This window comes from Zosterops lateralis (assembly GCF_965231275.1).
Source record: "Zosterops lateralis genome assembly, chromosome: 4".
NCBI classification, from domain to species: domain Eukaryota; kingdom Metazoa; phylum Chordata; class Aves; order Passeriformes; family Zosteropidae; genus Zosterops; species Zosterops lateralis.
The window spans coordinates 6985370-6998900 of record NC_139765.1 but is presented as its reverse complement, the minus strand read 5'-3'; positions in this window follow the sequence as shown (position 1 = coordinate 6998900).

The window sequence follows — 13531 nt, the reverse complement described above, 5'->3', positions numbered from 1 at the left end:
ATGGGATTTGCATAAAGCTGTGTTGAAACTGCATCTTGGGAATTTGTGCAAAAGGAATTTCTGCAGAGCTTGTTGTTAAGGAAATCTTGTGAGAAAATGTGCTAATTTTTCCTTTGAAGCTCTCGAGAAGAACTAACCTACGGACAAATGAAGTTTAGAGTCTGGGTTTACTTTCAGAGCTCTATCATCCATCAGCTGTCTGTCTGTAAGTCAGTGAGGCAGCTGTCTGTCTGTCCCTGTAAATCTGTGTGATGAAACATGGCCAAGACCAGCAGGAGCTGTGGATGAGGATGAGAATTGCCTGGCAGGGCCACCTCCCTGCTCCAGAACACCATCAAGCTGTTCAAATAAAGATGAGCTGGGACAATGTCACAGCCGGCTGAGATGAGCATGGGAAAGGAAAATATGGTGACAGGAGATGCAGAAGTGACTCGGTGTGCTGGCATTCCTTCTTTTCAGGGCAGAGACATGTGAAAGGGCTTGTCACTGACAGAAAGACCCTCTCACATTCTATTGTGGTAAAACTTTCATCCTTCAAATAATACCACTAGTTGTATGTTTCAAGATGCAGGTCGTGCACACATATTCTCACACCATGGGAATTCAGCATTGTATCCTCACCCCACAGCCTCAGCAAATCAGAAATCTGCTGGTTTATTTGGGCAAAGGGTTGGGTTTTTGCCTTTTTTTAAAAAAATTTTTAATGCATGTGTCTGGTAAATTGCTTTTCCTTCTAGTGTTAAAATATATGCAGGCTGAGATCCTTCTATTGTGCTTGATTAACTGAAACTCATTGATAAATCTTTAAAAGGAGAAGGTTTTCTAATTTCCATAGAGTGACTGCACTAGGGGATTAGGAATCTCATCTTGCACCTCTAAGCATCTAAGCTCAAACTTGCAGGTTAGTGTAAGTGAAGCTAATTCCTGGGAAAAAATGAAACAGAGGAAGAAAATAATAGTATTTCTAAGGAAAAAAATGCAATGTACAAAGGGAGAGTTTATCCATCCGTATTCAACATGAAACCCTGTGTTGATTAGGGGCTTTGTGAAAAGTTGATTTTCCAGTTCAGCAAAACTTATAGAAAAAACATTTGCTTCAGGTCAACTGCAGCTAGTTGCCCTCCCTCTCACTCATTAAAATGAAAAACAAGTGTTCTCACTTCATTCAGCCTTGAGTGACCTTTCTGATCTAAAGCAGAGCTTCTCCCAGAGCTTGGTCCTGGTCACTGGACTCAGGAGCGTTCTTAATTTATGTGGTTAATATGGCCCCAAAACAAGGAACACAATCCAGAGTCCCAGCCCCTGCTGGATATCTAACCAATGGCATGTCATGGCTTGTGGAATAAGTTTTCATCAGTCCCTTGAGAGGAGCAGCTTCACTTTGTATGAGATGGGGCACAGAGGAGAGGATGCTGATCTGTAGCTGATAGAAAAGGAAAGTGTCCTGTGCTGGCACTGCTGAGACATTGCAAATCCCCTGGGCAGTTCTGGACTCCCCACTGCAAGAAAGACCTTGAGGGGCTGGAGCATGTCCAGAGAAGGGAACAAAGTTGGGGAAGGGTCTGGAGTACCAGGACGGAGCTGGGGTGGCTCAGCCTGAGGAAAAGGAGGCTCAAGAGGAACCTTTTCTCTCTCTACAACTCCTTGCCAGGAGGGTGCAGCCAGATTGGGATTGGTCTGTTCTCCTGAATAACAGGAGACAGGACAAGGGGAAATGAGCTCAAGCTGTGCCAGAGGAGGTTCAGTTGGCCATTAAGGAAAATTTCTTCACAGAAAGGGTTTTCAAGCATTGGAAAAGGCTGGCCAGAGAATGGTGGAGTCATTATCCCTAGACATATTTAAAAGTTGTGGATGGGGTCATGGTTTAGTGGTGTCCTTGGCAGTGTTAGGTTAACAATTGGTCTTGATGTTTTTAGAGATCTTCTCCAGCCTAAATGCTTTTGTGATTTATAGAACAGAACATGGCCAAGTAGCACTGAGATGCTGCATCAGCTTCTGAGTTGGTAGGAAGCATCAGTAGACTGGATTGACTGATGGTGGACTAACTTTTCCAGATGGCCATAAATTGACAGTTTAATCACAGTGTTAAGGAAGGTTTATTTTTTCAGTAACAACTTTGGTTAATTTTATTATGTGTTTCACTTTTCAGTCCAGCAATCTTCAATGCTAAAAGAGTGGCTTCAAAAATAGAAGGGAGAATGTCAAGCCCTAGGAATAGTGTTCTGCAGTGTCAGATCTCAGTAGTTGTTGTTGTTGTCTTGGCCAACCAACATTTTTAAAGTTCTTTTTGGAAAACCTGCCTTCTGCAAATTTGGAAAAGAGAGCTCTGCTCATCTTCATGGTGAAGCAGTGGTGCTGAGGTGGTCTTGCCATATGCAGATCCTTTGCTCTAGATGCTTTGGGGTTTGATATTGTGCCTGAGAAGGTATGAGATCATACCCTGATCTCATACCATCTGTTTAACAGATGGGTGTGCATGGCAAGGCTAACAGTTAAAATCCTGGCTCCACTTAGGTCAGTGGTATCAAGATTTTACCCACGATTGGAGGGGGAGGAGGAAAAAAGTGTCCAAAGATAGGTCTCCTAAATCACTGCTGGGAAAGCCTGTAGCCTTTAGAGCCTTGTTTATTTACCCTTCTGTCGTTTGGCTGATAGTTATTTGTGCTTGGCCTTTGGACAGAGTATTTGATCTTTATGTCTATGTCTGTATGATTGTTGGTGCAGACTATGAATACATGCAACTGTTGAAAGATGTGGAAGAAGTGCAGATCTTATTTCTAATGAAACTGTGAAAATTATAAACTTAGCTGGTATTGATCAGAATCCTATTTGCCCATACTGTTCTGTAGTGAATGTAGCAGCAGTATCAATCATGTTTATTGGCAAGTGTAGGTGTTCTGTTTGCTGCACCAGACTAGATGATTAGGTTGTTTTCTTTTTAGCTGAATTGCCTTATATATATATATATATATATTTTTTTTTTTTTTTTCTTTCTTTCTTTCCTTCTCTTTAAACACCCAACAACACATAAATCATCCCTGGATTTCTTTAACCCACAGAATACAATCGTTCTACCCTTACTGAAATGTTAAAAGTTTGTGGGCTGGAACATGGCTGGGTGGGGCACTATTCAGTTTCCAGCCTGAAATCCGGCAATGGCTCCTAAAATACAGTCCTTGGCGGATTAAACCCAGCTGTTGCACAGGTGCACTGAGGCTGTGCAGCAAGGAAGTTTACCCACTTATAAACCTCTGCCTCTGTGCGTCATTAAACTGAGATATTTTTGGATCTCAACTATATACTTTTTGTTTTTTTGATTAGGCAAGACAAGTGGTCTTCATTAAAGCCACAGACAGCAGAATGGTTTCATCTAAATTCTCCCCTGTAATTGCAGAAAGACAAACACAAGTCTCATAATGCTCCCATTCTTCCCCATCCAGCTCATTCAGCCATTCTTATCATTGGGAATAAAGCCTACAAAACCCGAATTGTTTGTCTAATCTGACACTTCAGCATCCAATCTGCTCTGAAATAATGTATGTGGAATTACATTTTATAGGTTTTTTCATTGACTCTGAAAGTGCTGTGAAGTCCCATTAGGAATATGGTAAAGGGTATAGAGAGTCAGTCCTGTGTAGAGCAGCTGAGGGATCTGGGGATGCTCAGTGTGAAGAAAAGGAGTCTCAGGAGGATCTTGTGGCTCTCCACAGCTCCCTGACAGGAGGGGCAGCCAGGAGTGTCAGGCTCTTTTCTCAGGGAACAAGGGGCAGGAAAAAAGGAAACAGCTTCAAGCTGTGCCAGGAGACGTTCAGGCTGGACATCAGGAGGAATTTCTTCACTGAAAGGGTGGTCAAGCATTGGCAGGGACTGTCCAGGGTGATGGTGGAGTCCCCATCCCTGGAGGCGTCCATGGAACAATTGGATGTGGCACTCAGTGTCTGGATGACAAGGTGGGGATCAGTCACAGGCTGGATTCAATGACCTTGGAGGTCTTTTCCAACCCAAATGGATCTGTGATGCAATGGAATGGCCCAGGGAGTCAACTTAGTAGAAAAGTTACTTTAAAGAAGTCAGATGGTGTATTTATCTGGGTAAATGCACACACAGACCCAGACTTCTCTTGCCTTTGCACAATTCTGTTGTGTAAATAATGTGCAATAAACAATTGCCCTGCAGGCAGGAAATAGTGACCACAGTGCCTGACTTACCCATGCTGGCTACTGGGGGAGCCCCAGGTAGTGGCAATCCCATTTGTTCTTACTGATTCTAGCTGCAGGTGTGACTGATAAGCAAGGGGAAGGCAAAACCAATTAGTTCCCACATCTTTTTGTTTAATAAAGACAATTCTAATGTATGCAGCCAGTAATGATGGGGCTAATTGGAATCTTTGCCATAACCTTTCCTGGCTCAAAGACAAAGCTTGTCACTTGCAATGACCCTTCCTCAGGTGACAGCTACAGTCCGGAGGCAAAAAACTTAGCAAAAAAACTAAGAAAGGAGGGAGAATACAATTTTGTGCAACTGTTTCCATACCACTGTGTGCTGCCTTTCTGATTGTTGACTTGGTCCTGAACTGGACAGGAGGAAAAAGAACATGACTTTGCACAGGAATCCCCTTGAAATTTTGTGTTTTACTTTAAATACTTATCTTGGTGCTTTTCCCAGCCAGAGGTTCAGTCTGCACTCCTTATAGCTACTGACATATGCATTGTCATTGTATTTCTCTGATGGGTTTTTTAATCTCAGTCCCAAAGCCTTCTCTATCAGTGAGGCCTACAATTTAATTTTGTGTTTTGGAAGAAAACACCTCCTCTGTTTTTTGATCTTATTATCTGATCATTGCATTAGATCTTCATTTGTACTGTATTTGCAAGCAGGCTGTTCTTGTAAGTTTGACTTTAATGGGCTCCAAACAGAAGTTTACTGTGCTGATTCAATTACTACATGCTACAGATTGTTGCAGGTCCCGAATGCCCAAGAACATTCTACAGTTCCTGAAATGTATCTACTTCCAAGCTGAAAATGGCAGCACAGAAAGGCATTGGCAACAGCATCTCAAAAGTGCATATAAGTCTTCATGAGGCTGCTGTTGTCTGAAGTGGAATTTGGTGCAGAAATCCAATCTGGAAATTTATATTCTTGCAGAGAGAGTCACCATGAGGAATTGACTGCTTCAGAAGAATTGAGGCTTCTATTACTTTTCATTCAAAAATAAATGCTTTAAATGGGGTTGTGAAGCAGGAGCTCACTACTGGGGTCAATCCTCTCCTTGAAGGTTTGAGGCCTGGTGAGGTTCAGGCTCTTAAATGGTGCACACAGCTGATAGAGCAGTTATTGGGGTTGTGGTCAGTGGCTTCAAATGCATCGAGCTGATCCCTGATGTTTCTGAGGTGACCATTAGCAAACATGGAACTTGAACTGTGTGGAACCTTCACTTTTCCTGTGAAGAAACTTTTAAGAGCCTTTTGTTTTAAGGACATTTCACTTGTTTTCCGAGGTCTGCTTTCTTGTGTTTCTTATTTTAAAATAGACTAATATATGTTTTTCTACTCTTGCTACATTTATGTTATTTTTATTTGACTGTTTCCATAAATCCATCAGTCTTGTTGCTGGGAATACAAACTCTTTTACCTCTCCTCAGCTGACACATAGTTGAATATCTATTGTCCCATTCATAAGGGGCTGGAGAATTGGATTTTGATCCAGTCCCACAGCTGACATTCTGCTAGGGGCTGTGGATGTCAATAATGTGAAATTTAAAAAGTAGATGAAAACTATTGTAAGAACATGTTTGTTAGGGTTACTGTATTATGCAGTAGATTCACTGTATGAGAAAGCTGTTAGCAAGGTGGAATGTATTTTGAACTTGAATTCTTCAGAAAATAACCTATAGATAAAGCTGTGATAGCATCAGAAAAATAGGTATTTTAAATTCATATTAATGATAAAATCAATGCCATAGTTCTCAGGGGGATTGTTTCCATATTTTCAGTAAGTTTTATTGAAAGGTGAGTGGGTTACTCTAGCTTCCCTCTTTGTGGCTGATGTTCTGCTGAGATGATTGTGACTTTTCACACGACTCCAGTCCCACTTTAGGCCCACCACAAACTCAGGATAACAATTTTTTTCTTATTTATGTTGTCCTCTAAATCACAGAATCATAGAATGGTTAGATCTTTAAGATCATATAGTTCCAACCCCCTGCCATGGGGGGCACAAGCTTCTAATGCAACTGTAGTAGGAAAAAAGTAAAGAAAAAGAAAAAAAAAAAAGGCAAAACCCCCCGAATCATTCTGGTTTTATTTAATAAAAGCTCTGAATTCCAGCACAGGTGATTGAATTCCCAGCCTTCTGCCAGTACCTGAAGTGACATCCACACTCACAGCAAAAACTTTTCATTTCCATTGGGTTTTTCCTAAGGTACTCCTATGGGGAGGGAAAAAAACTTTTCATGTCTGGTCCAAAAGCATTTATGAACTTTTGAAAAAAGTTGGTGGGAAATCCTCTTCATCCTTTGGGTTACAGGACAGTGAGCTCTTTCACTTGGCACCTGCAGCTTTGGAACACCTGAGCTGAAAAGCCTGTGCTTGGCATCTGCCTATAAACAAGACTGCTTCTACTTCTTTTTGTGTCTTTGTGTTTGCAGAGCAGCTGAGAAGGACTTTGGTTTTTCTGTGGATGTGTCACTAAAGGAGAAAAGAGCAACTGGACTAGAAGGAGAGGAGGACATTATTTTCATTTTTTAATTTTACTTTAGGCTTATTTTTTTTCAGTATGGTAAATGCAAAATCCATACTCTGATCGGCAACTCACCATTTTCTATGATTTTCCTTATTTTTTGTACTTCCCTTGAGATCAACGGTACCAAACTTTTTAATATACCTTCATACAGAAAATTTTTGTGCAAGAAATCATTTCTCTAATGGCTATTTTTTCTATGGGGATGATGGTAAAGCAGATTCAAAACCATTTATTTTAAAGTGCAGGGGTTGAGATTGCTTTCCTTTGTCACTGTTGCTCAGTGTGAGGTTCCCATCAGATGTTTTTGAATAACAGGTGAAGTTATTGTTTCAAAATTAGTTTGATAAACTCATTGAATTTGGACAAACAATAAATATGTTCCAATTGAAGCCAGCAGCTAATTTATAGTGTTTGTCCCTGGACTTCTTTGTGTCAGGTGCTGTTCCCAATTCTCCATGCAGCTATGGCAGTGCCCTTCCGTCCTGGCCTGTGATGACCTCTGATGTTCCAGTCCAGGCTTTCTCTTAAGCAGAACTTTCCGGCTGTGCAGGATTGCATGGTGGTTTCTCACTGTTGACAGAAGTCCACTAGGATGCAAACCACCAAACTCATTCTCACTGTGACCTAAACCAGGATTTAAACTGAAGTCTCTGGAGGTGAAAAACCAGACTACTAACAAGTGATGGGAGAGCCTCACATAGCTTGGTTCAGATAAAAATCTAAATGTTTAGCTTTTCTGAAACCATTCTGGTCCAGAAAACCAGCATTTCAATCTCATGAGAGTAGTTTGCCTTTTCTGATTTGTTGCATAATCAGGTTAGGACTCCATTTCTGAAACACCAACAAAACCAGCTTTTTTTCTTTTTTTTCATAATGATTTTGACTAAAACCAGTGAGAAAAGACATGCATGAAAACATTAAAACAAAGGAAAAACCATTAAAAAGGCCTCATGTTTTGCAATCTCAAACACTGGGTTTGTTTTCCAGAAAACAATCTGAAAATGTTTCCTCTTACTTGAAATTTTGTTTTCCATAATAGTAAGTCACAATGAGAAAAGCAAAACCCTGGTCCTTATGCCAGTGGGGCCCAGAAGAAGGACTGGGTTTAAATAGAAATTAGAAAAAGAAACTAATAGTAAGAATCTGAATCACTGGGACCAGATTGCCTAGGAAATGAGTGTCATTTCTATCACTGGACATGAGAGTGGCTAGATAGAGGTTTTGGAGAACTGAAAAAATTAGAGCTGATACTAGGATAGGAGTGTGCATTATAAATTGTCTTCAGATGGCTTCCAGGTTTATGATTCTGTAATTACTTGTCTGAAACAACAAAATTCTCAAGTGTATTAATCTTCATGTGAAAATATCTTACTGAAAAAAACTCCACCTCTTAAAGATCACTCATAATTTACTTTATTTGGCATAGCTTAGCAAAGACTTCTCTGTTAAAATCACAGCAGCCTTTGCTTGGTTGGGGGTTCATTTTGGTCTTCCAGAAAACCTTTGCACAAAGCACTTGGGAGATGCTAATTGACTAGTAACTGAATCCTGAAATTGCTGCTCTGATTTTAACCCCGAAATAGTGGTTTATTTTGCATAGTGAAATGAATAGGGTGTTTCCACTTCCCTTATTCTTGATACTCAAAAGTTTAAATATGTGTGGGAGAGAACTGATGATGTGAGAAGTATTAGATACAACTACTGGAAGCAGTGGTTCCAGTAGATGAGACCCACTCAGATAATAAAAATGTGAGTCAACTCTCACTCATGTGCTAACAGAGAAGTCAAATTTTCTCTAACCAACTGTTTTTAAATTTTCTACATAAACACAATGATGCATCAGGATATGTCTAAAAATAGTTCCTCCTCCTGTGGCGGATATATCCACAAAACCACTTGTGCTTCTCAAACACAACTGCTGGGCTGTGAAGCTGTGGGTGAGTGAATGGGCTTGGTTAAGATGAATTTCAATCAAACTTTAGTTAAAGATAAGAAAATAATAATTTATAGAATGTCTGTTCTGAAGGGAAGCAATGAGGTGGATGTGCTGCCATGGTTCCTCCATTTAACAGGGGTTTGTCAAGTCTCACACTGCTCATCAGTGTGGAGAGCTTCTCTGAGCTTCTTCTATTTTTGCTGGTTTCTGGAAGTGCTGTGTCCCTCTTAGCATTGCTGTTTGCCTTTTCAATAACTATTAAAAGTGCCCTTCATCTGAGCTGGATAGTTTCATACAGAAATTTAATTCAGCCGAATTGAACAACATATGGCAATAAAGGTCACTAGAGCTGTTAGTTTTGCTGTGGTCAGGTCAAGTGGGAGTTGGCTGAAAGGGCAAGATAATATTTTAATGTGATGCAGGGAAAGTGGTGTTACACTGGAAAGCAGAAAACAAGTTCATTTTACATTTCTGCTTTTGCTTTTTAGAAATCAGCCCATAAACCTGTATTGATCTACTCTTGCTCTGTTATACTGACCTACTGCTGTGTGGCTTGGTGAGAGAAGGGAACATTCTGACTGAACTGTTTCTCTGCTGCAATGTTAGCTGAGACTGATTGAAGTGCTCACAGGTGGTGATGCACTATTGGGGACAGTGTGGCCAGGAGTTTTAGGGTTGACTGTGGAGCTGGACACACACATGGGAGAAATAATGGTGGAGAGGAGGTGACAGGGTAGTTTTGAGGTTTGTCATCATGTGGGAACCCTGCTTTCTGTGAATCACGGGGGTCAGTGACAGGCTTTGTGCTGTCCTCTATAGGAGTTCCTTCTGAGGACTGTCAGGATGTCAAAATCAGGGATCACAGAATAGTTTGGCTTGAAAGAAACCTTAAAGCTCATCCTGTTCCACCCCCTGCCATGGGCAGAGACATCTTTCCCTATCCCAGGTTGCTCCAAGCCTCATCCATTCTGGCCTTGAGCACTTCCAGGGATGGGGCAGCCACAGCTTTTCTGGGTAACCTGTGCCAGGGCCTGACCAACCTCACAGGGAAGATTTTCTTCCTAACAGCCAATCTAACCCTGCTCTCTGTCCCTGTGAGGCCATTCTCCTTGTCCTGCCATTCCATGCCCTTGTCAATAGTTTCTCTCCATCTTTGTTCCAGGTTCCCTTCAGGTACTGGAAGGCCACAATGATGTCACCCTGCAGCTTCTCTTCCCCAGGCTGAAAAAAACGAATTCCCTCAGCCTTTCCTCACAGCAGAGCTGCTCCATCCCTCTGATCATCTTGGTGCCTCCTCTGAACTCTCTCCAACAGCTCCATGTTCCTTCCTGTGCTGGGATCTCAGGGCTGGAGGAGCTCTGCAGGTGGGATCTCACCTGAGGGTACCAACTGCCCCTGAGTGACATAAACCACTCAGTAAATATCAGAGGTTGTTTCAAGCCTGACACGAGGAGCTCAAATGCCATAGTTTCACTGAAAATTATGTCTCAGAAGAGCTGGGGTTTTTTACATCTGCTCAAAACCTGCCTTGTGAGCTTGACAGCACCAGGCATTGGTCCTGCAGCTGGTCTCTCACACACACCTGGGTGAAAGGCTAATATTTCTGGGCTGTTATAAATCCAGATGTCAAGGTTCCATCTTAGATTCCTCTTGAGCCGTGGAAAACTGTATTCTTAAGAGTGTTAGTTCAGTACCCTGCAAAAATTAGTTATTGTGGCCTAAATGAAGTAATAATAGGCATCAATTTTGGATTTTCAAAAGTTTTCTGAAATGACATAATCCTGCTCCCATTTAAGCCACTATTGGGATTGAGGTGGGCTGGAGTTAGATACCAAAAAAAGCCCCCTGCTTTCAGAAATGCCATCCTAAGTATAGAAGAAGAGTTAGGAGTGTCAATGTGGTGCATTCTTAAAAAGAAATAAAAACCAAAGAAACTCATTTGAGGTATGACTTCAACAAATCCTGTCATTTATGCAAAGAGGTGTTCCACAGATCTGTACAGTTCCTAAAAAGATAACTTCAGCATTAAAACTTGAAAGATTAACAATAATATTTTACAAGTAAAAAAAAAAAAAATCTGGCTGAGTTTTTCAAAGCAGTTCTAAATTTTAAATATAAAATAGTAAGTGTTGCATGGGTTGTATTTTGCCTTAATCCTCAAGTGCATAATCCTGAAATAAATTTTGAGCTCAGTCCCCTGTGACCAGAAATATTCCTTTAAACTCTAGGGACTGAGCCAGCTATAGTTTCATTTTATGCCAACTAACCAGATGTATTTTAAAGAAATAAAATTCTATTCTAAGAAAAACAAATTCAAAACTCTTTACCATAAAGTCTAAAAAATAAAGCTTTAGACTTTATTTCCACATAGACTTTATATTATTTCCAGTATATTTCCAGCATAGTCTTTATTTCCACAACAGCACAGAATAAATATGAAAAAAGTCGGTGTCACATGGGATCAGAACTGCTGTTTGTGCATTGCAGACCCTGGACACACACAGGAAAAAAAATGCTGCTGCTATTATATTTGATAGGGGCATCTCCTTACTTATATAGCACTGACCAAAACCCTGTAAATTGTTGCAATTTTTTTAACCAAAACCCCTGTAAATTGTTGCAACTTCTATTGCTTGGCTGAATTTCAAAAAGCTTTGCTTTGACTGAAAAGCTCTAAATAATGAAAGAGAAGCACAGGACCTGACAGGATCTGATTCTGAGTACAGGATGCTCCCCTGGCCTGGCACATGGAAATTGGGATCACACATACCACTGACTCCTAGCAGTGATTTACAAACAAGGGCTTAGAATTGTTCTGAAGTTACACCCTCAAATGCATGCTGGTGCCCTGGTTTTTTTTCATGCTCTTCCACTATCCTTTCCTTGCATTCTCCTTACTGTACCCCTTTGTTGTGAATATTCCTCGATTCACGACCCTTCCTGCCTTTTTTTCCCTATTTTCTGCCATTTAGCATTACACCAGCAGAAACTTACTGCAGGAGTGACTTCCATAAAGCAGCAAGTAGACTCAAAATCGAGGAACAGTTTTGAAGATGGGTTTGTTGTGTTCCTGTGAATATATCATAACTATAATGAGGGTTTGGGATGCTTCAGCATATGCCATCAGGGTAACCTCATCGTTACCCACCCACAGTGACTCTGATCTTGAGTGATCTCATTCCATAGCCTCAGCATAGTTCTGGCATGTTCCCTCTGTATGGAGGGGGAAATAGAGAATGACCTTCCTTTGAAATCCTAGATGTATTTACACGAGACCATGCCAAACGCATTAACAAGTGGTGGAGTGGAAACCCTGAGTGAGTAAACATGGTCAGCCCAAACACATGTAAATATATCTAAAATTTTGTAGTGTAGATCATGCTTTGATTTACACCACAAACTATAGGAGGAAATGCCAGGCCAGTGAGAATCTGCTCTATCCATTTATTTTTAATTGGTATTTTGTCATGGCATGGCATGTCACGCTCTCAGGGAACTCTTAATAAATCTTCTCTTTGACAAGTAGATTTGGTTCAGGTGACAACACTGTTTTGTTGTGACTGACATGGCATTTCCTCACACAGTAGCAGCTCCTGGTGGTGGTGATTTGTGATGTTGCACTCTCCTATATCACTCCTTATCTGCTGCCTACCCCTGCTCAGAGAAAAAGAGAAGGCTGCTGCTACTAAGCTTGAGGTAGATATTTGGCCGAGTTCTTCCCTGGTTTTGGACGGGCGTTCCTCTTTGGAGCAGCGTGCCCAGGCTTTGAGAGGCACGTTATGATGAGTGAACAGCTATATGAGGGACTTTCAAACCCTAAATCGTATCCAAGGAACCTCCAGTAATAAGGGCTTCAGCTCCTACCCACAAGTGGTCCTGCGGGAAAACTGTTCTTTGGCTTTTTATTTCCTGAAAGGAAGGATTGTATGGCAGCGCTGGGGCTTCGGGGTCTGTATAATCAAGGCTCGGCATGATGAATCTGATGTACTGGCATCTGTTCTGTGTGCTTTGTAAGGCTTCCAATAAAATATGAATTAAAAAGAAATATGCTTCATATGCCTATATGGGACATGTGGCAGTTAAAGCTTTAGATATGGCATTTTTGTTGAGTTAAGAAGGATGTGTTAGAACACACATCAGTTGCACGGTTCTTAGAAAAACAGAAAGGCAGGGAAAGTTTAGGAAGCCAGTCAATGTAGATCTGACCTTCAGTGGGGGGGATTTACTGAGGTGCCAGGATTTGCTTCAAGCTTAATGCACCTTTGAAAACTAAAGCTCCAGACTGCATCACGTTACTGCATATAATCCTTCAAAGAGGGCAAGGTGTGAAAACAAGCTAATAAATGTGTAACGGCTAAAGGAAGAATTTTACAGATCAGAGTCAAGGTTGCCAGCCTTTTCCCCACCACAAAACCCCAACATCCCTCTCCAGGAACTCAACCCAGATTAGTTTTGGATGGCTGCCTCTGCAAGTCAGTACAGTGCAGATGAGGACCCTCCCCCATTATCAACTTCCAGCCCTTCTTTGAGTGCAGAAAAGGCAAAAATAAAAGATAAGGCTGCAGTTTGGGTGATTTTGGTCTGCAATGGATTATTCATACTGTCAATGTGCCCTGCCTTTCCATTGTGATAATTAGAAACACGATTAGGTAAATCAGTTGTTTCCTATCTTGCTTATCTTTTGTCACAAAGCAAAGCCAGTCAGTTTTTTCTTCCTTGAGCTCCTTCCCCTGGCTCCTCCTCAGGGTTTGCCTGCCAGAGCTGCAGCCCAGCCCTGATGTGGGACAGACCAGAGAAGGAGCCCTGGGAGTCTTGCCAGGAGCCTCCCCACACTGCTCAAGGGTGACATCCCAG